Source organism: Lissotriton helveticus, chromosome 2_1 (assembly GCF_964261635.1).
Source record: "Lissotriton helveticus chromosome 2_1, aLisHel1.1, whole genome shotgun sequence".
NCBI classification, from domain to species: domain Eukaryota; kingdom Metazoa; phylum Chordata; class Amphibia; order Caudata; family Salamandridae; genus Lissotriton; species Lissotriton helveticus.
In genome coordinates, this window is record NC_136059.1 from 97,424,231 (window position 1) to 97,451,356 (window position 27,126).

A 27,126-nucleotide genomic window follows, 5' to 3' on the forward strand; every position below is an offset into this window, starting at 1 on the left:
TGCTGGTGTAATAACTGGTTCTGACAATTATTTAAGACTTGCTCTCTCATAATAAGATTATACAATCCTGTGAAGTCAGTAACCTTGCTACCCAGTAGCCAGCCTTCCAAAGCCTTAGTGGCACAATCAACAAAGTCAGACCAGTCCTGAGACTGAGTTTTCTGGGTGTCTCTGAACAGCAACCTGTACTGCTCAGTGGTTAAGCCAAACCCATCAACCAGTGCATTTTTCAGGACCTGGTAATCATTAGCATCCTCCACTCTTGTAGTGAGGAGCTTATCTCTACCTTTACCATCAAAGGAGAGCCACAGTATAGCTGCCCACTGACTTTGGGGAATGCACTGCACAGTGCAGGCCCTCTCCAGAGCAGCCATCCATTTCTGGATATCATCCCCTTGCTTAAAGGGGGGCACTATCTTTGTCAGGTGTTTAGTATCTAAACCCTTCTCTTTTTCTCTTGGGAGAGTGCTGCCACCAGTGGGAGCTAACCCACTCATCTGCTGCTCTCTAGCCAAGGCAAGCTTCTCTTTGGCCAGGGCAATTTCTTCCCTTTCAATCCTCAGAGTAGCCTGTCTCATCCTAGCTTCATGCTCCATTCTCTGAGGGGAAGTCAATCTCCTCTGGGGAGAGTTCCTTCTCCTCTGAGAAGAGGCATTAGAGTGCAGAGATCTATTGGAGTCCCTAGAAAGAGATCTATCTCTCCTACCTCCAAGGTTAGGCCTACTTAGGGTCAGTACTGGGCGTCCCCCAGATCCTAGCCCAAGCAAGTCTAAGTTGGCCCTAGTTAGCCTTCTGACTACCTCAAGACCTTTGTCTACCTCGTCCCCAGAGAGTTCCCCTTGATCCTCCTCCTCAACTGCATAGGCAATGTTGGGGAGGTCTGGATCTCCAGAGGTACCCTCTAAGGCTGGCATATTCCCATCTAGCTGAGAAAGCTTTCTCGCATCATAAGTCTCTAAGAGACCTATTAAAAAGGGAATGGTGGGGTTAGACCCCTGTTTCAGTTTCCTGGAGGTACACACTTGTCTCATCTCCTGAAAACTGAGAGCTGCATATCTTGATTTGACCTGTGGAGGGTCAACATCCACAAGGGGAGTCTCAGTAGATTCTCCTTGGGTAGACATGCTTTTTCTAGTGAGGTGTAAGTGGTGCACTTACCTACACTATATGTTTGCCTACTGATCCCTTGCTAGAGTTGTAGTTTAGGGTGTGCTAGGCCCTAGGAGCTACAACAGCTGGTTCAGTAGAACTCAGAGTATTCTAAGCTAAGTTATATGTACCTTTAGTACTTATGTGATCTTTCACAAGATATTCTTAGGATATGTGTGGTAAAACAACAGCAAGCTCAAATCCCAACCGCTGCTCACCAATGTGAGAAGTTGGCCTGATGTGCAGTGCTCACTATTCTAGTGATCACTATATATCAGTCCAAACAACCCTTATTGATGATTGGTTGTAAGTCAACCTTATAGACCAGCTATCCTAGTAGCATGGATACGAGCAGTCTAAGGCTAAGACTCTAGAGGGCGTGTTAAGCCAGCTGTTTTACCATCACATTACCCCTTGAACACCCAGTGAAAGGACACCACACAAGTGTTATGAAAATAAACAGTGTATTTATTAGAATCACAACAACCCTGTACTCTTTATGAGGACAGGGTGCTAGGCACACAACAAAACTCTTACGAAAATACTTAAGTTAGCACAGTATATACAAATGCCCGAGGGGCACGAAAAACCATATACTCTAAAAGTGGAATGCGAATTACTAGCAGGTAAGTAACGATTCTCAGAGGCTTTAGAAACGCTAGGCCTACAATACTGAACACTCAGGTTAGGAGCAGGAGGCCTAGGGGAGCCACGTGCAGAGTGGGAACTCTCACACGTAAGGCGGGAAAAAGCCTATGGAAGCTAGAAATCACAAAGTTACTGTTCTCGGGCGAACCCGACTAGGTAGGTCGAAAACGACAGTGGATCTGGACCCTTGGATAGTGAGTCTATGCTGGGGCACCGAAATGCCGAAGTTACCTAGCCCAGGGGCTGCGGCTGCATAGGTCGGAAAAGACGTCGGGATTCCTCGTTGACGACCCAGGAGCCTGAAGAAGAAGTTGCTGGCAGGCGGCCAGTGAAGAAAAGTTCGAAGAGATCCAAGCCTGGATCAGGGAAGAAGAAAACCTGAAAGCAGAGGGGACCAAGTTCTTGAATCACTAGCCAGTGATTAAGTGGGCACCAGGATGGCACCGGGCGAAGTCACCGCAGTCAGGTGAGTGGGCGCTGCTGGGCTCTGTAGTCTCACTGACCAGGAGGCATTGTCGGCGACCAGGATGGAGGTACGAGCTGTCCCACGATGGATGATGCTCTCGACGTCGCTGGACCCAGGATTGGGGCAACAAGTCTTGGCAAATTCAAGCCCACGCGGTGGACCTAAAATGGCGTCTGGAGTGGACCAGGAGGGTCCGGGGTGCTCCTCTTTTGGAAGGGAGCAAGGGCCAGTCTGGAGCAACCAGACCAGCAGCAGTGATGTCGTCGGGCGTCGTTAGGAAGGCCACAAGCCAGCGGGCTAGTAGCCAAACAACACGGTGAGCAGCAAAAAGCAGAAGGGCCCCACGCAGATCGTGGAGATGCTGGGAGTCTGAACTTCGGTGCTGGAGCTGCTCAGGGTCGGGGCTTCTCGGTCCCCAAAGCACTCACCAGAGGATCCCTCGGCGGTCGTGCTGGAAAGAAGTCGTGCAGTCTTGAAGATGGCCGGTCCCTCGAGGTCTCGTCGCACCCACGGTTCTCAGCTTGGCTGTAGAGGTGGGTAGAGGTCAGAGGTGCCAGGGAAGCCGGCTCTCGTCGAGCTGGGCAGTCAGATTCCGGAGGAAGAACTTGCAGCAGACCGCAGTGTTCTTAAGATGGTGCCTGCGGATGCAGGGTGACTACTCCTTAGTCACAAGGGAGAATCTTGAAGAAGAAATCTTGATGTCCTTTCGTAGAAAGTCGTGTCTTGATTCCAAAGATGATCTAATCTGGAAGGGGGCCTGCTCCTACCTTTATCTGGGAAAAGGGGGCTGGCACGCGACTAAGTCCTGCCCTATGGGTGGGACCAGGAGGGGGGTGGTTACACCCCTCTCCTTTGGCGGGCTTTCCCCAGGCCAGGGGCTGGAGTGCCCCTGGAACTGGTTTCAGCCGGCCTATGCACAGTGAGCACCGGGGTGCCACTTGCAGTCACCTTCCTCTGTAGCCCTGCCTACCTGGAATACACAAAACCCTGTCTGGGACGGTGCTGGCACCGCCCCTGGCAGGAAACCCTTTGTCCTTGCCTCCTGCTCTGGGAGGACTCCCAGCAGCAGGAGGGCAGACTTGTGTCTCGGTGGCAGCATCCATTTTGTGGATGCTAAGGCTCTGTCTGACTTTAACCGGGGTTACAGGTTACATACATGTCGTGTCCCTCTAGAAGGTTGGAATGCTAACCCCGTCGCCAGAATTGGCGAGGGGTTAGTATTCCAATTCGTATGACACCTTACTCGACATGTTTTGATAAAGCGATACCAGAGTTGGCATATAACCGCGAGGATTATAATGCACTTAAGAGTATATGGTATGCGATATCATGGAAACGGCTAAGGGATAGATCCCGAAAGCCGCAGACAGCCCCAGCTCATGCCAGAGCACCATCTCACACGATTCCAAGCACTCTGCCTTCAGGATTGTTAAGGCCTGCCATAGGAGTGACTGATAGGAGATCTGTGTGTCCATTTAGGTTTAGATATAGGTATACTATATCTAAAGCAAAGGGTGATTACACCACCTTGCCCCAGCTGTCAAGCAGCCAGTTGTGTCAGATTGGGATGGCCAGCCAGGGGTGGCATAATACATGCTGCAGCCCCTGGTAGGCCCTGGGTACACTTATGCCCTGGGTTGCCTAAGGTACACTGTACATGGACTGATAAGGTGACTCAGTATCCAATTAGATATGTACCTAAGGTACATGGAATCCATTTTACAGAGAGAGCAGTAGGCCTGGGGTCCTGAATAGCAGGGCCCCAGGTCAACTAAGTCAGAAAACCAGCAAAACACCAGGCAAAAAGTTGGGGGCAACCATAGTCAGGGATCTACCTTCCTACATGAGTGATTACGAACAGCACCATATCCTTACACCAAACAATCCTTTTGTCAGAAACATATCGGAATACCACAGATACATCGATGACATCTTGATGATCTGGACGGGACAGAAACAAGATCTTGAAACATTCACTGAATGGCTTAACACCCAATCAGAGGACATTAAATTTACCACAAATTGCAGTAATGAATCTATTGATTTTCTGGACATCAGCCTCAGGGAACGGGAGGGACTGCTATACACCACCTTATACAGGAAACCTAGTGAGAGGAACACTCTACTTAGATATACTAGCCACCACACTCGGGCCCTACGTGATAATCTACCCTTTGGGCAGTTCCTCCGCATCCGGAGGAACTGCACCATGAAAGATGATTATTTTGCTGAATCTGATGAACTTATCTGCAGGCTGTTGGAAAGAGGATACCCCAAAAGACTGGTCAAAAGAGCACGCAAGAGAGCGTGGTTCAGCGACAGGGAAACACTGCTTATACCAAGGAACCGACAACTTCCGGAAGATCGGATGATTTGTGTCACCACCTACTGTAGCAAGAGCAACGAGATCCGTAAAATAATCAACAACCATTGGAGCATCATATCAGATGTGATTGAAGCACCGGACCCCCTATGCATGCTTTTAGAAAAGCTAAAAGCATTAGAGATCTTGTGGTCCGTTCCATGTTGGACACCCCACCGGCCCCAACAATACAAACAATGTGGAATCTACCCAACATAATTGGCAATTACAAATGCAGTAGTTGTAAAGCCTGTACACTTTGCATAGAAACAAAGGCTATCACACATAATAACATTACCATTGACTTGAAAACACTAACAAACTGTAATAGCAATGGAGTGATCTACGCCATCTTCTGCCCATGCGGGCTGATCTACATAGGCCAAACTAAGCAGAAGATTAAAAACAGAATACTGCAACATTGCAGCAGAATTAGATGCCAAACAATGGGGGCACCTTTAGTTGACCATTTTCTGGCAAAGACCCACACACCTGAATCCCTTAAATGGGTGGTCATTGAAAAAATCACACTGGGACCTAGGGGTGGGGATCTAGACTCCATCTTGAACACAAGAGAATGTAAATGGATGCAGCGATTTGATTCTGTACAGAATGGATTGAATGAGATGGATGTAACCTTCTCCCAAATGGCTCTGATCAACTGTGACTGAACCCCTGTTTTACATGCTTTGAGTATCTCTGATTATCTCTGTTGTATTTGAAAGTCATACACATCCCTGTGCTGCCATGTCAAGCGTAAAATAATTATGTGATTCTTTTGGGAACAATTTTCTGCGTTCCACCATAATTGTTTGGCATGAATATTACACTAACATTCCCAAATCGACCTACCATATGCTGCCTATTACAATGGTCTGTACATACTTAATATGGATTGTACTCCTATGGTTAAATGTATCCTGCAACAAGTATCTTTATTCGATATTAACGATTTGGCACGCGCCGTTTGAAGTACTATGCCTATACAAAGTCACCAAATATTGTTTATTGTAATGTGCTCCACTGATATTTACCACCTAATAAGCCAATGTACAACATATATATGTACTACTATGTCTAAAGCCAATGTACAACATACATATGTACTAGTATGTCTAAACGTATCCTGTACCTATTCAGTACCCCTGCATGGTTTAACTGCATATGAGCGATAAGGACTCCGCATGAACATCTCAATGTTCTATGTCTCTCCAAAGAAATTACACACATATGTACTATCATGTCTAAAACGTGTCCTGTACCTACTCAGCACCCCTCCAGGGATAACTGCATATGAGCGAAGAGGACTCTGCATTTACAACACACTCGTTGTTATTCCAAAGACATTACATATGAATATGCTCCGTGTCTTGTTAAACACTTCGAAGCGGACCCTCTAATTCAGGTCCCACGGACTAGGCAAACTCCCGTTTAAGCTTTTTCTACACACTCCCTAAACATGACGCGGTTGCTCCTTCCTGATTGGTGGATCGGGATGAGCCTCCAGGAAGTATTCAGCGCCTGCACCTCGCGGCTTGTTCACTCGCGGCTGGGCAGCGCTGCTGAACGCACTCGCTTTGATCAAGTCCTGATGGTAAGCGGCAGACAATCTCCATAATGAGGAATTCCACACGCCTCGATTACTTTTTAACAATAATGCCTCAGACATGCTCGTCGTGGTGTCCGAGCGAGGCCTGTTTAAAATGCGGTACTAGTGACCTGTTTTGAGACGTGAGATTGACTTTCTAATTTCTTCTCGACACGCGTCTTTAGATTAATGCACCATTTAGATAGCTTGTGAGCACCTTTCCCATTCCCGCCGATTTAACTTGTAAAACAAACCAGCTCTTTTACAATAGGACTCGCTTACATAAAACGACATTTTTCTTTTCTTTTTTTGAATCCTCAGAAATAATGCATCTGATGGAGCCAAACAAACAGACATGAAAATATGCACTGACAGACTGGAAAGCCCCGGATGTCCCAGTAAGTGTCCCCTTTGATATCTCGCCGAGCACATCACTGACAGGGTTACATAACCAACCCGGTACTCAAACCTATACCCTCAATTTTTAATCACCTTTAGGTCATTTTTAAACTACAGAGGAACCGATGAAGGTCCAACCTTAACAGGCCACTGGACGGCCCAACTTTAAGTAAGAAGCCTACCTTTATATAAAGCGAGTTGTAGTACAACTGTGCTCCACAACTTAAGTCTTGATACATTCCTTCTTATAATTGTATCACCATTAGGCGCTCCTGCACTTTCAAGTCCTGAAGAAGACCCCAGCATGAGGCTTCAATCAACCCTTTATCCAGGGGTCGAAACGTAGACCGGATTGCACTTACCCTCTTAACATAGGAAGCAACCCATGGATACATACAGATCCTATGCTAAAGAGTTATATGGAACTAATGAACAAAATTAGTCTGTAAAGGTTGCATTATCACTGTGATTGTAATATGGTCACAACATCCTTTACCTAGTCCTCACCGTTACCCAACCACACCCATCCCTCCTAACTGTCTCCTTTCCTTGTCACTTTGAGCGCGTTGAAATGTTTATTATGTAGATATTATTTGTGAATTGAACCCACAAGGATTTCTCCACACCAACTCTATTGAGACTTACGTCCTCCAGGTTTTGCTTGACCCAATGAAGAAATTGATCTCTTGCATTTTGTATAACTTGTGGGACTCATTTGAAAATATTATCAAGCATACTGATTACTAAAATGTTTGAATACATTTTCTGTACTACACAGAAGTAATCTCAAAATAATTTATTAATGTAAAGGTTTTTATGATGAATCTTTGTGATAATCAATAGACCCTGACCACTGCATACATACTCATGTTTGAAAGGTGACACATTAAAAGCAGCACATGCTGTGCTCCTTATACATTATGTTGTCAAAGCTTCATGGCTTTCAGTAGTTACCCCAGCCCAAAATTCGAAATTGATTGCCCTTATCATAACATGCAGTATATCTGCTCAAATGAGAGTCACTGTTGTCATGGGAGAGAGAAATGCTAATTCAGTTGCACAAATTTGTGTTCTGTTAGCATGTACATTGTATGGAATCTTCACAGTTGAATTAAAAGAGGCTCAGGAAAATGTTTTTGAAGCAGCACAACAGGGTTGTATCAGAACTATTTTTGAAAAAAATGACAACTACAAAGTGGCAAATGTGTTATTGCAAAGACTGATGCCCAGGTATAGATTGCCAGTTTCTCTGAAATCAGATCATAATGGGGTCTCAAAGATAATGAGTGCAGAACAACAGATTGGACAAAGAGTGGATTGTAGCTATCTGCCTGAAGTGTCAAGCATACTAAAGCAACACAATGGCAGCACTGAGTTACCTTTTGCAAAAGACTGTTTTTCAGCATCACCAAAGTGGCTTGAAATTACATATGCAAATGCACTTGTGGAAAACCCTGAGGAGAACACTAGCCATTGCTGTGTAGGTCTGGTTGATGTACAGTGTGCAGTTTCTCACCAGATTGCAGCTGCTACACAAGATCTGCATAATGGATGGTGCAACGGTTTTGATCTGAGAGATGCTGTGGTGAAACATCTGAATCTGATCAAAGAGAAAATAAGAGTGAAAGGCCTTGGTTGAAAAAGTGCAAAGGATTGATGGTGCTCTGTCAGAGTTTCTCAGCACCTAAGTAGTCTAATTTGCATGGAAAAAGTACAGAATGCCACACTGTATGAGCCATTCTGATGGCAAGCTGATGACAAAGAGCAAAGAAATGCTGAAACTGTCCTCTTGAATTCTCATTTTATTTTTTTAGTTACTTATTTTAAAGAAGACTAACTGTTCCAAGAAGCTACTTACAGATTTCTGCACTAAAACATTTGAGCTTGGCTATATATGATCTGATTACAGACCAAACTTGTGTTTGCCTTAGAAATAGAAGTAACATTGTTATATGCTCAGCCTTTGCAATAAGAAATGTCACTAGTGAAATTAAATATGTGTGATGAATTATAAATCATGTTATTATGATTTGAATCATCAGAAGGGTGGATTGATGGAGCAGATTTCATCTGCAGTCAGGCATTGTTTTATTTTTTGTGCTTCAGACAGGCTGCATTTAAATTGCCACGCACATTTTGGTGCAAGTTAAAAACATGGCACATGAAAAACAATGAATGTGAGGCCTATTCAGTCTGAAATTCTTTTGCTGAATTAACATGTGTTTTTTACAGTGTAGAGAAAAGTGGCCTTTTTAGGTTTGAAGATTAATAGAATGTGTTTTTCTCTTTCCAGCCCATCCCATGTATACTAAATTCACTATTTCTGTCTTAAAGGACTTTGACTTGTTGCATATTTTGATAAATATTTTCAGTTAAATAACACCTCTTTTTATAATGTGTGTGAATTAACAAATGCACCAAACACTACACTGGGGACTAAATGCTTTTTTGCATGAAAAGCTATCTAAAACACTAAAGCATGTTCCTGTGTGCGCTGTATGTTACTGTGTGCACTATATTAATTGTGTGTGCTTTTAAATTTTACACTAAATGCATGAAAATGCTATGTGGCACATTTCGCATTTATTTTGCATGTTGTCATAAATAATAGAAAAGCTGCTTTTCACTAATAGCTTGGCTAGGTAAACATTTATAAGGGGTATTAGTATGAGGGAGGGAAACATAATGGGCTGATTTACATGAAATTAATATTATCCTTGTGTTTGTTTTATTTTTGGGGCCTACAATTAAATGGCTGCCTGTGAATCCAGCATGGCTATGGCTTGCATTAAAGAGAAGGGAGCATGCGCAGACTGTACCAGCTTTCCTAAAGGAGTCAAGGACACTTTGAACTTTGTACATTCTTGTGATTCTGCCAATGTACCAGTGTTAGTTTAAAGTGTCCATCTGACTACGCTGTGGAAGGAAGGAAGGAGAATTAGAATGAAACATTTTTCTTAGTAAATGTTGCAAATGTTTATAAATGTAGTTATTCATGTATGCTTCTTTTGTTAAAACTGGTAAAGTCAGGATTTTAGAATGAGTCAGGGTCACAGAACTCATGCCATCATGACTGACCAATCACGTACAGGTTTTCCTGAAAGATGCTACATCTTTGTGTAGTCTGCCAATAATTAGGGTATAAATACTGTCCTCTCTGGATGGGGGCTGGCGTTCTCAGCTCAGCTGGCTTCTTGCTCATTTTGGCTTAGGCTTTGCTTCATTCTATGGGTTAGGAACGAGATCGTCACGGGTGCAGCCTTGGGCGTCCGAGGAGAGTCAGGGGGAGGTTTCTTGCTTCCACGTCATATATTGGCACTTCAGGCCACATTCCGTTGAGGCTTGTGAAGGAGGGGCTGCTTTCCTCTTTAGACACAGACAGACAGAGAGTGCAGTGGATCAGGATAGAATTAGATGCTAAACTTTAAGTTTATGCTTTGACTAATTAATTAGGTCTGAAAAGATTTATTTGTCTTATGCATTTATTTCTCTTCATGGGAGATTTTTGCCACCTATTTAATTATTGATTAGCTTTGCAAGACTATTTTTCTTAGAAACTCTTTAAGAATTTTGACTGATATTTTGCGCCACATTTTCATAACTACATGTAATGCTTATATGCAGACTGTAATGTGTTCTGTATTATTGATATTTTTCCTGTTCTCCAAATTATGTAACCTGATTGATATTTTACTAATGAATAAAGGGTCAGAGAAAAATTAACTTTTGACTAGAAAATAAAACCCTTTAAAATACTCAACAACTCTCTTTATTGGCTTACAATAATAAATTGCATTTTTTACTGTTCAGGTTTATTTAAAGTCTCCTGAAGGTAATACATGGTGTGAAGGGCCCAACACCTTTTGAGCGGTAAATTAGAGGTAGCATGAGGGTTTTGCATTGAGAAACTACCAGAAGAAATTACCGCTCCATCACAGCCGCAGAGCGGGGGGAACGTAGCACCACAACAACCAGGAGCCTTCAGCTGGCCACGCCCCAAAACTCGCCTGGAGGCGCTTGAAAAGGGCGTCGCTACTACTGGCGAGCGGGTTGCCAGACTTACCAGGACGCTGTGGACATTTTCCTGATGCTTTGCTTGACGAGCTCCCTGCCACGCTGCTCTCTCTCCCGGGGCACAGTTCTATTGCCACGCTGCTCTGCTGCCCTGTTGCCGTTCCCCCCCGCCGCACGCGCCGCAGGTCACCAGGCGCAGCCGCAGAGCGGGGGGAACGTAGCACCAAACAACCAGGAGCCTTCAGCTGGCCACGCCCCAAAAACGCGCCCGGAGGCGCTTGAAAAGGGCGTCGCTACTACCGCCTCGCGGGACGCGCGCGGGCGGTCGCCGGGCTGAGCCCTGGCAGAGGGCGGGCCGTCTGTGGCCGTCCGGGGCCGGCCGAGGCTGACCTGGGCCACCCCCTTTTCATTTTCCAGTCCGTGGTCTGAACATATTATTAATTTTTATTAGTTTATTGTTTTATCTTTATTCCACTACTATTAATGCAATCAGTGTAACATATATGTATTTAGTGTGTTAATATAGTGCACTTTGTTCGTGTACTACTCTTTTAAATTCATTGGATCCACTCCCCAGCAAATATGGTGAAAAACGTTAAGGATAAAATTGCTGTTAATCCTCCCCTACCTACTCTGACAGCAATAGACCGAATGCTGCAGCAGACGATTGGGGTAGTTGCTTCAGCTATTGAAAGCACGGAAAGGCGTTTTTCCCTGCCATCCGGTTCTATTCCCCCTTTAGCCAATTCAAATATAACAATGATGACTACCAATTCCCAGGACTCCTTATTAGCTCCCTCCTTCGCAGCTCTGCCTAGAAGAATTAGTATAACCCCAATAAATGAGAGGTCTTGTAGGGATTTCACGGATGTCAATGATTTATTACCTTTAACTGTAAGACTATCCGTGACTCCCTCCCTATCTCCTAGTAACGAGATTGGCGATCCCACTCCCCCAAATAAGGATGCCCCAGATAATGAGGGTCAAGATACTTTAGGAAGCCCAATCCCTACTTTAAATATTAGTGACAGCCCCTGTATTAGAACTAGAGGGCAGAAGGCTAGATCTAAACAAAAACATATTGCCAGAGAAAGGCAATCTAGCAAGTCAAATAAAAACAACAAAAGGAATACTAAACTTAAAGGAAATAAATGTATAGAACATTTAAACAGGAGCACAGGAAGTGAGATGAATGATCACCTAATGACAACTCCTCTTCATACTACTAATAAGGACTCAAATGATGAATCTTTCTGGGAGAGAATGGAAACTTTATTAATGACCCTCTTTGAGCCTATAAACTTAAAAGTTAAGAATATAGAATCTAGGCTAATTAACATCGAGGGCAAACTTGATAAACAATTGATCCCAAGTGAGGTTAAATCTCTACCTCAACCAAATGCAACATGTTCTAAAACTGACTCTTTGGCTTCTGTTAAAGTGGCAGTTCCAGCTAAAACACCAGCCCCACTTAAAGCATTAGCAAAGTCTAAACACTTGACTTTAAAGCCAACTGATCGGCTTGGTCAAAATGGCACAAGGGGGGATACTTTAATTCAGGATAAGGGGTCTGTTGATTCACCCACGACAACCCCGAATGTGTCTTCGCTTGTACCACCACTACAAAATAGAACTGTTGGGCCTCAACATGGGGAAGGAGAAACACCGAACCTCTTTAATTTGAATCTTCCTCCAGAAGCTACACCTTACACCGTGGTTTTAACAAATGTACCCCCAATCCCTCCTAATACCACTGAAAATTGGTCAACTCTGAGAAACAAATCCCTCTATTTTTTGTCATCTAGGGTAGGACTAAAAAGTCACCTCTTCTCAGAGTTCAAAATGGTCAGACGAGCTAGATGGGTGGGTACTTCGACTAAAACATTGAGGGGTGACTGTGTAGTTCTATCATTTCGGTCCCCTGAATTGGTCCATACAATATTGGAAAGAGCTGCCATGGGGTCTTATGATCCACATTTTGTTAACATCCTTCCCCATGGTTACTTTTACTCTCCTCTACCACCTATTAGACGTATACCCTCTGACCGTTATCCTACCATGAACTGTGAACAACCGTGGACCAGAAGATATGGAATTCCTACCTTTAATTACTATGATACTCTTAGTGGGCTGGAAAATATTGACTGACTGCGGTCTATTACAACAATTCCCACAGTGTCAGGTTTAAATGAGGTAACACATTCTGATCCCTGCATGGAAGAATACGCAGATGAACTTGGGGGGAAACACTTACCAGCTATGCTATCCACGTGTGATGCTGTGGAACTCGGTGGGGATGTTCTGGCACCAGAAGATAACTTGGTGCGGGGGGCAATCAGTTGGCCCCTCCTTTGTACGTCAACTCCACCTTGATATCTCCTGCAGCCCAGCTTATTCCACCAAAGAGCTCAACTGTGTTTAACATTTCTTCCTGGAATATAGCCGGTATTAGATCCAAAGTTGAACACTCTATTTTTATGGACTTTGTTCAATCTCAGGACTTGCTTTGCTTTCAAGAAACATGGAGTCTTGAACCTGTGCATTTGATAGGCTTCATAACTTTTTGCACTCCAGCTGTAGCTGTTCCTCATGGGAGGCCGAAATGTGGTCTCAGTGTTTATCTATCAAATAGATTTGTCTTTGAGAAAATCACTGAACCTGTCAAAGACATTTATTTTCTAATGTTGGTTCTCCATCAGACCAGAGACATCCCAATTGTCGTTGTTAATATTTACAATAATATTCCTTGTGATGATGTAACAAATGTTCTAAGGAAATTGACTAAAGTGCTGTTTACCCTGGGGAAACTTTTTAAGCACAAACTGATGTTGATTATACTGGGAGATTTTAACTGTAAATTGTGTGAACTGACTAAGTACAATAGGTGCGGTGCAGCACGAGATGATGGTGTGGGACGTTTCCATTTTAAACATAATCTCTTAGGGGACCAATTCAACATCTTGTTAGTTAATTTTGATTTAGGATTTGCAAACGAAATGTGTAACTCTGCCCCCACATTAGCCCCAACATTCAATGGTAGAGGTCGTTCTTCAACTATAGACTATATCACAATTTCCAACAGTTATGGGAACAGAATACATTCCTTTAATGTTTATGATATACCACTTTGCGTGTCTATCCTGTTGCCTACCCCATCATTATTGCCTAGTGCTGGGGTCGGTAACAGCTTAGTCGCCGATTTAGCAATTGGTAAGACTAATGGTTATACCGTGAAATGGGCTATGATAAATGAGGCAGAGATAACTAAAAAGGTGGTTGAAAAATGTTTTCTAGAAATAGTCACATGCTTAGAGACAGATTTACCACCTGAAACTTACCTTGCATCCTTTTTAGCTATTTCGAACGAAATTAAAAACTCCCTGACTAGGCAACTGAAGAATCAGAAGAAGGAGGGAGGCTGGTTTGATTCCAGATGCACTAGGGCTTATACAGCCCTAAAAAAGGCGCTGCACAAAAAACCTAAATCTGCAGAGGACATCCGCAGACTCAGGAAAGGTTACAAAATGGCCATTAGAGACAGGAAAAATACCCTGAGGTCAGAAGCCTGGGAGGCTCTTCATTCAGCTTCCAAAAGAAATGATAGCACGAGCTTTTGGAAGATAGTGAGAACCCCTTTTCTTAGTGAGGAGGTAGGGCCAAAAATAGATATAGCAATACCTGAATCAGACTGGGTTAGTAACTTCTCGAGAGTATACGAGGGAGGAGAGCATGAAGGTGAAGAACATATGGGGTCTTTGATCCCCTCTCTTGACTATCCCCCGAGTAACAACCTTTTCTTTACTCTCGAGGAGGTTGAAAAGGCACTGAGTAGAAGTAAGGGCGCTAAGGCGCCTGGCCCAGACGGGGTTCCCATAGATTTATTTAAAAGTATTCCATCTCTGTGGACGCCCCCTCTGGTCCAGGTGCTCAATGCCAGTTGTGCTACTGACTTCCTCCCCACCTGGGTGGAATCTGCCATTGTCCCAATTTATAAAAAAGGAAATACACAGGATCCAGCCTGCTATAGGCCCATTTCTTTACTGGACTCCTTTACTAAAATAGCGGGCAGAGTCATTCTGGATCGACTTTTGGACTGGGCGGAGGCAAACTCCGTTCTGTGCGATCTCCAGTATGGTTTTCGTTCTGGCCTGGGGACCGTAGAACAGGGACTGAATTTGATGATGCTGGTCGGGAAATACACGAGGGCTGAACAAGGTAACTTGTTTTTGGCCTTCGTGGATCTCTCGGCCGCGTTTGATTGTGTGGTGCATTCTAAACTGTGGATGATATTGGAAAAATTAGGGGTTGATTTAAACATTATTTATTATCTTAAACGTTTTTATAGTAACGCGTGGGCCCGCGTTCGCTATGGCTTAAAGGGAGAGTGCACAGACCGAATACCAATCAGGAGTGGGGTCAGACAGGGCTGCGTCCTGGCCCCCTTCCTTTTTAATTTGTACATAAATGGATTGGAAGACGCCTTATGCAAAGACAGTCTGGATCCCCCATTTGTAGGTGGTCGCCCAATACCAGCACTTTTGTACGCTGACGACGCCGTACTCATGTCACGTACTCAAGTGGGTCTACAGTGGGTGGTTGACAGCTTTTCCCGCTTTATGAATGAGTTAGGCCTGAAAGTCAATACTTCAAAGACTTTCACTATGTATTGTGGCAGACAAATTAAATCTAAGAGGCCAATTTTTATAGCGGGACAGAAGCTCGAATTCGCCAAACATTTTTCTTACTTGGGGAAACTTTTTGCCCAAAATGAGACATGGTCCCAAGCTGCCTCTGCGAAAAAACTTGAGCTTACTAGATCAACCGCTGCTCTTAAAATCCTTTGTAGAAAATTAGGGACCAGACCCCCTGTAGAACTGATAAAAATATACAAAGCCAAATGTGTAGCAGGTGCTACCTACGGTAGCGGGGTCTGGGGTTTTGCAAACTCATTACCTATCCAGGTTCCGGAAAACTCCTTCTTAAAATATATCTTGGCACTCCCAAAAGCTCCTCCAATTTTAACTGTCACTCTGAATTAGGCCTCTGTTACATCTCAGATCTGATTAAAGTAGAGCCAGTGCTGTTATGGCACAGACTCTGGACTCAAGAGGCAACACACTTAAACAGAGCTGTTCTAATAGACATTTTGAAATTGGAAGGTGCTACTAAAATACCTTGGGTGAAGTATGTTTTTAACTTTTTGAAACATATTGGGAGAGAGGAATATTTTGCGAACCCCTTGGATATTTCAGAAATCTCACGAAAAGATTTGAAAAAGGAGTGTTTAGCCCTCTTAAAATCTCACCGGGTTGCTGTGGAGGTCTTAAAACCTTCTGTCCAGCAGCGCCAATTGATTTTAGCAACTTTTAAGATTCAGCCCTATTTAATCTATGTAAATAACAACTATGAGCGTTTTTTACTTTCACGCTTTAGATTCAATATCTTCCACAGATTGGTCAGCTTTCCTATGATTAACAACTGGACTCACGATCTACCATGTTGTCCCTGTGACAATGTCTCCCCCCAGAGTGCCATCCACGTATTTTTATTTTGTAAACTGTATCACGAAATGAGGAAAAATGTCCTATTGCCATTCTTAAGAGTTTTAGGATTTCGTCGTTGCCGTGCGGCGATGATTAGTATGCAAGCGTTAGATAATCATGTATCTGTAGCAACAACAGCTTTGTACCTGAGGAATGTGATGATTATCAGGAAACATATGATTACATAACGACACTTTACAAATGTATTTATAATTGTAATTGCACTCCAATAATGTAATTGTCTTGCTTAGGAATCCAATGAATTATTGTATTTTTATATTTTCTTTTTAAATTGTAAATCTGTAATTTTTTATTTGTACTTTTATGATTGCACACAACAATCGAATAAAGATATTTTTAATTGAATTTGAGTGTCCACCCCCTGGAAAAACGTGAAGACCCTACTCACAAGAATAATTCTTTGGAGGTTCTAGATTTCAGAGCAATATGTCGGCTGCTGCTGGACGCCTCATATCTGGACGTCAGATCATAAATCCATAAACAATTGTTCTTTTTGGTTAGGGTTCCCAGGTCAGTTTCATCAATATATTTATTTTTGCGGTTTAAACCTATTTTGAACATTATTCTTTTTCTCATTTTATTATTTTTTGTTATACACATATTTTTGTTCAGTGAAAAAACGAAACTGTAAATAGTATAATTCTGTAGTTGTTAAACTAATAAATGTGAACTCACACTTCATTGTCTACAAGGTTTTAGGGCCCGGTGTAGGTCTCCAAATACCGGTCGGTAAAATTACCCATTCGGTAAAATTACAGAATCTGCATTTTGATATGTAGGTAGCACTGTAAACTGTGCTACAGTGCTTTCAGGATTCGTTATTTACCACAAATTATTAATTGGTGGTAAATAAGGAATTCCTATGCAAATGCAAATATGTACATTTACACCTGTGCCATGTGGCACACATACATGCCCTTAGGCCCTTAGGCATGTATGTGTACCACATGGCACAGGTGTAAATGCACATATTTGCATTTGCATAGGAATTCGTTATTTACCACCAATTAATAATTTAGGGCATGTATGGGTGCCACATGGCACACAAGCCCTAATCAGGGGTGCAACAGGGTGTCAAAGTGACACCCTGCCACCCTTGAATTTTTCGGTATTTACCGAATCGGTAATTACCGATTCGGTAATTTTCATTCCTATGGGCCTACAGGCCCATAGGAACCAATGGCAAATACCGAATCGGTAAATACCGATTCGGTAAATACCGAATCCTACCGATTCGGTATTTTTTACCGAATTTTTACCTACATTGGATTTACCGATTCATAAATACCGAATCTGTAAAATTCGGTAATTATGAATCGTAAATCCAAATTACCTACATCTAGCCCTTAGTGAGCTAAATAGTCATATAAAATAACGCTATGATCTAACCTGAAAACTTAGAAGTGCACTACTAGCCCACATACATGTGATTATCTATTTAAGATTCAGTAGGATATGTTATTTTTAACTTCCCGTTTTGTCTGTGTGCAGAGCCTGATTGGCAGGACTGTCAACACAAAGATGTCAGGTCAAATGAAGGTCACATTTCTGTATTTTTCAGTTTTTTAGATTAAATACAGACAGGGAATGAGACTGTTTTATATCTGTATTTATATGTAGAAATTAGGGGTTGGTGGATTGTATGTTGTTTCACTCTACATAATTGTTAAGAGTTACATAAAAACTCAGTAAGATTCTGCGAATTTCCACCAATGGGCGGAAAATATGCAAGTCACGCTCATATCAAGCTCTAGTAGCATGAGCAGCTCTGAAAAATCAGCACAAACGGCACCATGCGGTGCACAAGAGCGCTCAGTCGTTCGAGTTGATTTTGCTGCCGTTCCAGTAGAAAATGTACTTGAGCCGCAGCAAATCTTGCCGAGATGCAGCCCTCTGACCGCGACTGCTCGTGACCGCCCGCATTAGAAAATCTTGCATGGGGATGCCAAATCTTGTTTGCACTCGCCAACTAGCATTTCTAAAGTTGAACAGTAAAATAATTCTGCCATGCGGCGATTAGCAAAATTTGGTCGGAACTCTGTGTTACAAGAGTAACGCGAGGTCACCAAATTCTGCCAATTCCGCAGGTAAAATCAAACATTTCACCCATCCCTAGTAAATAAATGTAAAAACTCAATATTTATATAGAACAGAGATTTCCAAACTCTGTGTCGCGACACGGTACTGTGTCGCCTGCCACAAGTGGGTGTGTCGCGTGACAACGGGTTGGCGCTGTCTACTCATCATGCAGGACGGTACTGCGCTTGTCAGTGACGCAGTACCTGTTCCTGCAGAAGGCGGAAAGGAGGAGCATCACACTGCCGTTCTCCCGCGGGCCCGGCAGTGAGTAATATACTGCGGCATGAATGACGGGGTGGGGATGGAGCCGCTAGAAGAATTAGAAAAGGCTTTCAGTGACGCTCATTACCCTGATGTGTATGCCAGGGAAATGCTGGCCATGAAAACGGAACTTCCGGAAGACAGGATACAGGTGAGGCCAGAGAATATTGTTCGACACTCTTGTTACATGCACACAGATACACAAATGCGTTCTTACAGCGCATAATTAATTTGTCAGGGCAAGCAAAATTGGAGCACAAAAACACGGGTCTTGCGAGACTCAAAGCAAAACACACTACTATCCACAAAACTGCTCAAGGGAACCAGTTCTAACAATGGACATCCAATCCTTGTGGCATTTTAGCCAATAGAAATAGGAGCGTGCAGAGCCCGAAGACCAAAAAATCCTGGGGTCACTCAGAACCTCGTTCGGGAAAAGAATTCAAGCAGGCTGCCTGGAAACTGTACTCCTAGGAGACTTGTCAAATCTCTCTTCACATGAGCAAATATACATTATCACTTGTCTGAATCCTGGCAGGTTCACAAAGTCTTTCATCCTCTCCTCTGAGTACGTCATAAACATCTTAAGTGCCAACAGACTCTAGGGCAGAGGTCTTCAAACTGTGGGGCGCGCCCCGTGATGGTGCGTGTCTACATTCTTGTCTGAGGATTGCTCAAGAGATTAGATTTCATTCCATAGTTCAGACTGTAGGGGAGTATGTGCCAAAAGACTATGGGGCATATTATCAAGAAAGGGCGTTACATTATCGCAGCTTTTATCGGCAGGAAACTGCCGATAAAACGGCGATAATGGGCTTGATAATACGCCCTTGTTAATTCCCATAGAAGCCCATGTTAACATCAGAACATGGGCTTCTATGGGAATTAACAAGGGCGTATTATCAAGCCCATTATTGCCGTTTTATCGGCAGTTTCCTGACGATAAAACAACGATCATTTTAACACCGGTCCTTGATAATATGCCCCTATATTTCCCCTGTTCTGCCATATGGCTTCCCACTAGCAAACTTCACCTTTGGGAAAGAGAAGGAAGAGGCATTTGTAGTTGTTCCATAGAAGAAGTTCCTCTTGGACATCACAATCCATGACAAAACCACAAAGGGTGCTTCACACTTTGAGAAGCCACTGCTGTCAAGGAAGGAACTCTTGTGCAGCTACTGCAGGGATGTCCTTAATAGTAAACTTTCAGAGTACTGTGGTCATGTGTGACATTCATGCTGAATATATACAAATCCAGAGTTCAGAGTTGTGAATATTACAAATATTTGAAGTGGATGCAACAGCTAAGTTTTGCAAAAGATTTAAATGTGACCAAGATCCTCTTTATTGTGCACCACAGTATTGGATTGAGGATTATTTAAGTATTTGCCCAGTTCATTCACAAATGCTCTGGTACAGTCACATCATGTAGGTTCCTGAGGGTAGTTTTAAACGTATTAACAGAAAGCCATTGAGAGTATCTTCAGACCTTTCTGATTTTTGGGGGGAGTTGCCAGAAAAAAGGATTCTTCACAGTTGTCATTAGGACTGAAACTCCCTTTTAGTTGCTGCGTTCTTATAACAAACACAAACTTTCAGACATGTAGTCACACACACATACTTACCGACACGTGCCGGCATTCACAACTGAACACAAAGTCAAACGATTGCAGATGCGCACACATATCACACAATGACACAGACACACAAATGCACAAATTTTACTTGCACATACAAAACATTCATATTTGCAAAAAAACACAAGTCAGAAGGCACACTCATTTGCATACACACAATCAGACCCATACTCTGATATACAAACACACGAGCACACAATGACAGACACCAGCAGCTGGGAGAGCACAGTTAGCCATATTAGAGACATCCAGTGTTATTATGAACCCGCCATCTGCTCTCCTCCAGTGCTTAATTTGTAAAAAAAAGAAAAAATATGTGCCAGGGCCCTCGTCAGGAGGCTACCGCAACCTGCACCACCCATTGCCTCTGCCAGAGCTGCCAATGATACAACCTTCACAACTACAAACTATCACATTCCTATAAGTGTGACAATACAAACTATTCAAGGCTCCAAAGCTATAAGAATTGCTTGTGTGGGAGGTGTTATTAATTTTTTCGTGAGATATGTTGCTTCCCCATACATTTAGGGGCATATTATCATGAAACGGCGTTAACATTATCGCCGCTTTAGCGGCAAAAAACTGCCGATAAAGCGGCGATAATGGGCTTGATAATATGCCCCTGTGAATCCCCATAGAACCCATGTTCTGGTGTGAACATGGGCTTCTATGGGAATTCTCTACGGCGTATTATCAAGCCCATTATCGCTGTTTTAGCGGCAGTTTTCTGCCGCTAAAGTGGCGATAATGTTAACGCTGTGCTTGATAATATGCCCCTTAGTTATTTACAATTTCTGTGATATGTACTTGTCCTTATCTCTTATATGCAGTTGATGTAACCTCTGGTTTGCTAGTAAAACTGAATTACTGTGTCGCAAAATGATGCATGTCTAAAAAGCCTGTCACCAACATGAAAGTTTGGAAAGCACTGACATAGAGAGACGTGTTGATGCAAAGGATGAGAGTATTTTATATATTTTGGTGGGGTTTGTCTTTACTCTAGTGTGACCAATGAAAGAGTTTATTTGGCATTAGGTCATTCACCCAGGTGTTGCTGGGTATATATTACTCTCATGCATAGATTTCCCCATGTCTGATTTCTCCCCTAAAACTCCCTTTCTTACTCATTTTTTTCTATTTGTAGTTGTTGGCGGAGTTCCAGCTCACTCAAGTGGAAACATGTATGCTGCTATTGTTTTCAAAATGTTATTCATTTCTTGTTTAATAACATCCAGAATGTGTGACGATCTGAAAGGCATGGTCTGTACTGTTAAGACCTTAAAGTTCTGTTCCTGGTGCTATTATCTAAATCTTTTTTGTTTGTTTTTTACCATAATCCAGCCTTATGGGTTTTGTTTTAGTGGCGTCTTAAGAATTTGTGGGGCCCTGGGCAAAATGTGTTTTTGGTAGGGCCCTGTTTGCAACACATTTGAGTGGATTACATTTTTTTGCTAATTCAAGCCCTAGTTACGCTAAACGATATTAAATTAAACATTGCACATTCAGAGCTGAGGACCAAAAGCTCAAACTCTCTGTTGCTGCCATCCAAATAGTACTGTTCTCCTTTTTGATAATGTTTAAGTTTAATTAAACCATACCAAAAAAACATGAATGAGTATTTAATAAGCCATTTCTTTTTGCAACTGGATCTTGTATTTTTAGGTCTGGCAATGTTTTAGTTTTCTAGAAATGTAACTCGTTTACATTAAGATTTTTACAGATTTTGAAACTTGCCATTTTTGGTATGAATTTTACAAATGCATAAAGCCTTTAAGCTGTCTTAGGGCGCATGACTGACCATACAGGGGAGGACCTTCCTTCTCATTTACCTAGGGGGCTGCTTGACATGTGGGGCCCTGGGCAATTGTCCACTTCGCCCATTGTGAGGCCTGTAGTGTATTATATGGGAGGGTGACTCAACACCAGTCCTTCGGGTCCTCCATCAGGAATGCCAGCCAGCACAGTGATGTTCTGATGGTTATCTTCTTCATGCCTCCACGACGGGAACTGCAAAGAAGGACCAGGGGACTCCCCACAAGTTTAGGGCCCAGTAATGAGTTGGCTACATCTAGGTCTTCCACATGCCATGAATATGATGGGCAGGATGCTGTAGGAGAGTAAGCGGGCCAGCTCTGGAGCTCCTTACAGTGCATCCGTCGCGGCGGCCATCTTGGCCATGCCCCAACCCTCCTGAGTTTAACGCTTTTGCTACTGTTGCGCACACTGAAGTGGGAATAATACATTTTACTGCTGCACCATCCCACCTTTTTCACCGACTGGAGTGGGAATACTAATTCGAACCCCACCTGGGTACAAACCTCTCCCCCACTGTTGCGCAGACTGAAGTGGGAATAGTATATGTATTATTCCTAGAATTTTATAGTTTTGTTTATAATGTTTAAATTTATATTATTATGATGTTTCTGTGTTTTAAATGTAAGTTTTTTTAATTAATAATGTTTGTAATAAGTAATATATTTTTTGTAAAAGGTTATTTTTTATATTGTTTACCTTTTATGTGTAATTAAATTGGTACGTTTTAAAAAAGAAATCCAGTTAATTTGTTATGATTTTTAATTTAATTTGTTATATATATATATATATATATATATATATATATATATATATATATATATATATATATATATATATATATATATATATATATATATATATATATATGTAATTACCACTCCTGGTGCATAGACTCACCAAACAACGAGAAACGGACATTTGGAATTCAATCGACTGCAGGCAAAAATATTTCGTAAGTTCTTTATTTGTATTCCATCAGCGCATGCAGGGCGAGATGACGCGTTTCGGCCAACAGCGTGGCCTTGCTCACATATCACATATCTCATATATCTATATGTATATACATATACATTTATATATTTATTTGTTATCTTATTAAATGTTACAAAAAATGAGTAAATAATGACATACATTAAAAGTATTATTTTAATAAGTTTTAAATTATGTGTTTAAATAAACATACTCAAATTCATATATATGTGCGTTTTTTAAATAAGTATTTCATTTATAATTTTTTTTATTATTTAAATATATTTAATGAACATTATATTACTGTTACATGTTAATATTTTTAATGTTTACTATTTTTAACTATGTATATGTTAAAAAACAATATTTTTGTATTCAACATTAGTGTACAGCGATATTGTTTGTCGATATTTTGTGATTTACATTAAAAGTATAGGAAAATGATATTTTGGTGCTCGATATTTTTTACACAATATTTATATACCACGATATTTGTGGTTTCAAAATGTTGTCAGTGAACCTGTTGGCCTATCCAAATTATTACTGCTCCAATTCTGGTTGTCCAAAATCAATGAGTCTACTCACTGTTTGCTCCTCTGTACTCATCGCACACATCTCCATAGCTATCTCAATAATTCTGATTTCCTATTCTTCTTTTAAGTCTATATGTTTATTTTGTATAAAAGTGCATTTATTCATTCATTGAAACCACCCTATATTTTTGGATTGTCTGTTTCTTTTCCATTTTGGTTCCTTTGCTCAGATGATTTAGGACTTCTCCTGTTTTTGTTATTTCAACCCATTAGCTCTGAAAATTATGGAATGATGTACCTTTCTCTGTAAACACTGTCAAAACATGTAATGAATTAAGTCCACAAAGTGCTTGTGTCACCTTCCAACAGGAAGAAGAGGTCTGTTTCTGATTCACCCCCACCAGCCCCTCACAAGGGCTGGGGCGTGCGATGGTAGAAGCCAGGAGGATCCCACATGGTGCATGGAGCGGTGGGGGCAGGAATAACTCACCCCTGAGGGCATCTGGATATAAGAGCAGGGGTCCAGGAACAGGTCAAACCACCATGTCACCAGAAGGTGCTCTGGTGGAACCTGCAGATAACAAGCTCAACAAAATCCTAGCAGCCACTGCTGACACCAGACATGACCTGGGATGTTGTTGTGGACACAGTGGCGGTCAAGTTGAGCCAACTGTGTGACGATCAAAGGAAGCTCTCAGCACGAGTAACACAAAACAAAACTGCCCAACAAGCACTGCAGCTGGCCACGGCAGACCTGGAGGGAAAGGTCAGGGACTTTATGGCCAGAATCCACATGTTGGGGAAAAGATCAGGAGATATAGAGGGGAGGTCATGCCACAATAATGTATGCATTGTTGGCTTTCAGAGGTTGCAGAGGGGACGGACCCTGTTACCTTCTCAGACACCTGGTTGTCCGACCATGCTGCCTCTAGTCTTGTCACCCTTCTTCTTGCTGAAGCAGGCCCACCAGATTCCAGTCAGGCAGCCTCCGCCGGGTGCACCGCCGAGGCCTGTGGTGGCCAAGCTGATGAACTTCAGAGACAAGGAAACCATCCTGCAAGCTTCTCGGAGTACCGTACACCTCACTTATGACAATGCATGCATATTTTTCTTTTCAGATTACACGTTGGCAGTCCAGCGCTACAGGGGCTCATTCTTAGGGGTGAAGAAGAAACTGGAGTCAGCCGGTCTCACTTATTCTCTGCTATCTACAGCCAAGCTGAAAGTTATCCCAAACCACACCAGTTGCTTCTTCATGGATCCCACAGATGCCGAGGACTGGGTTGAGTAGCGCTGATATGAATCCTCAGAGCTGGGAACACCAGAGGCACACAGAAGACTGGCTATCTCCTGGCGCGGAAGGAGGCATGGGAGTGGTGGGATGTGATGTTGTGTGCACCCACCCCAGCTCAGGCTCACGAGGAAAAGAGGCAGGCACTCTCGGTGGCCACCAATCTGTGGGCGGGGAGGGCCTCCTACAACCACAGATGATGGAGATGGCGCACCGTCAGAGGCTGGGTCGAGAACCTTGGACCGCAGCGCTGCCCCGGCTGGTCTCCCCATCATTAAGCTGCAAACAGCAGATGACATTGTCTAAACTGGAAGTGAGTGGGGTGCCACTGTTTGCGGAATGGGGTGCCGCTGGGTGGCGTGTGCCTGGGAGTACATCGCCCGGGGGTGGCCCTACCCCCCCATGTCATACCCACACTGAATTACTGGGGGCACACATAGGTGGGGCACTCGCAGACAAGCCCAGATGACTTAATACACATAGTCTTGGTAGTGACAAAGAGGGTCATATCACCACTCCAATCTGAGACACATCACCTACATGTGTACTAGTCCTTACTGGTGGGCCACCTCCTTACTTTCTAGGGGTCTTGCCATGCATTATGGTAGGATGCTTGGAGGTTCCCACAGGTGGAATGGAACAGTGTATTTGGACAGTTAGATGTTACTCTGACGCCCTGGGATATGGAGTTGGGAGTTTCATTAATTATTTTTACAGAGCCCCACCATATACGCAGTCTGCCCCCATAACAGCACGCCTCATGGCCACTGCCCCCATTCGCTTGTTTGCCCCCCACAACCTGTACTGGGACTGTAACATGGCTCACGGATCGTTCTCAACATGGAATTTCCAAGGGATAGGTACAGCATGAAAGCACCATGCAGTACATCAGTATGACAGGAGGAAGGGTGCCCAGATAGCGTTCCCCCAAGAGACACCCATCGCCAGGGGAGAGGATATTCGCCTCCTGATGCGCTGGAGAGGCCAGTATTACAGAACAACATATTCAGGCAATGCCAGGGGAACGCTTATATGGTTTAGGCCCTCAGTGGCCTTCACGAGCACAATGGTTGAAAAAGACCCTCAGGGATGAAATGTCTCTGTAGAGGGACAACTGGATGGTAAGACTGTCTTATTGGGAAGAAACTACGCCCTGAATACAGCTCATAAGCAGTTCCTAGCATACCGCTCCACCCTGCTGACAAGATGTTCCCATCTGCCCTTGTCCAAAGGAGGGGACTTCAACTGTGTTTTGGACTCACAGATAGACCGTTCGCACTCTCTGCTACCCAACTCCCCCGTAGTTGGTGTAGCATCCTACCTGTCTCAATGGCTTTTTACCATTGGTCCTGACCAACAGCTGATGCAAACTGCAGCTAAAACCCAGAAAATATTACTATTACTCTCTACCACATAAGTGTGCATGTACGCATAGACTAGATTCGCACTCTTCAGCTGCATGTCAAAGGGGCAGAATATCTAGGAAAAAGCCTGTTGGACCACATTCCATTACTTCTCCATGTAGATTCGGGAGCACCACGTCCTCTTGTAATGACAAGGCACTTACAGGCTGTGGCACTAGACGACTGTGCATTTAACGAGTTGACCAGCGATGCCATGTTGCCTTACATTACAGACAACTGGGGGTCTGCCACCACCCGGGTAGTAGAGTGGGAGGCTTTGAAGACAGTAATACGGGGTCACTGCCTGCACACTGTGGTGGGCACGGGAAATGCCATTCACAGAGAACTGACACTAGTAGAGACTGTGGTGGGAACACTTGAGGATCACCTTGACTGAGCAGAGAGAGTGGCCTGCGCGCCTGATCGAATCACTGCAATGTATTGACTATAAGCCATATCAGGCTAGAATGCATGCTGAGGGGGACAAGGCTGGCTATTTGTTAGCGCGGCTATTGAGGAGACCAATGGCCACTCTCCCGGTGACTGTGATCCGCATCTCTCTGACAATGTTAGCCACAAGCCAGGATGAAGTACATGAGACTTTTTGCACCTATCAAAGTGCGCTCTATAAACTGCCCCCGGAAGAACATCAGGTGCAGATCTGTGAATTCTTGGGCTTAGTCATGTTGCACACTGTGGAGTCAAAGTAGGAAGAGCCTTTAAATGCCTTTAATGCCCCTTAACGGAGCAGGAACTCCAAGTGTGGCCTCCTTGATAAGGGCCAAGATCCGTGGGTGTGAGATCGGACTGGATCGGTCCGGATCGGGACACACCCATGCATATTGCCCTCTCAGACCCATGGACCTTGGCCCTTATCAAGGAGGCCACACTCGATCCATGACTACGAACAACCGGAGGTACTGACACTTGATTGTAACATTTCAAGAC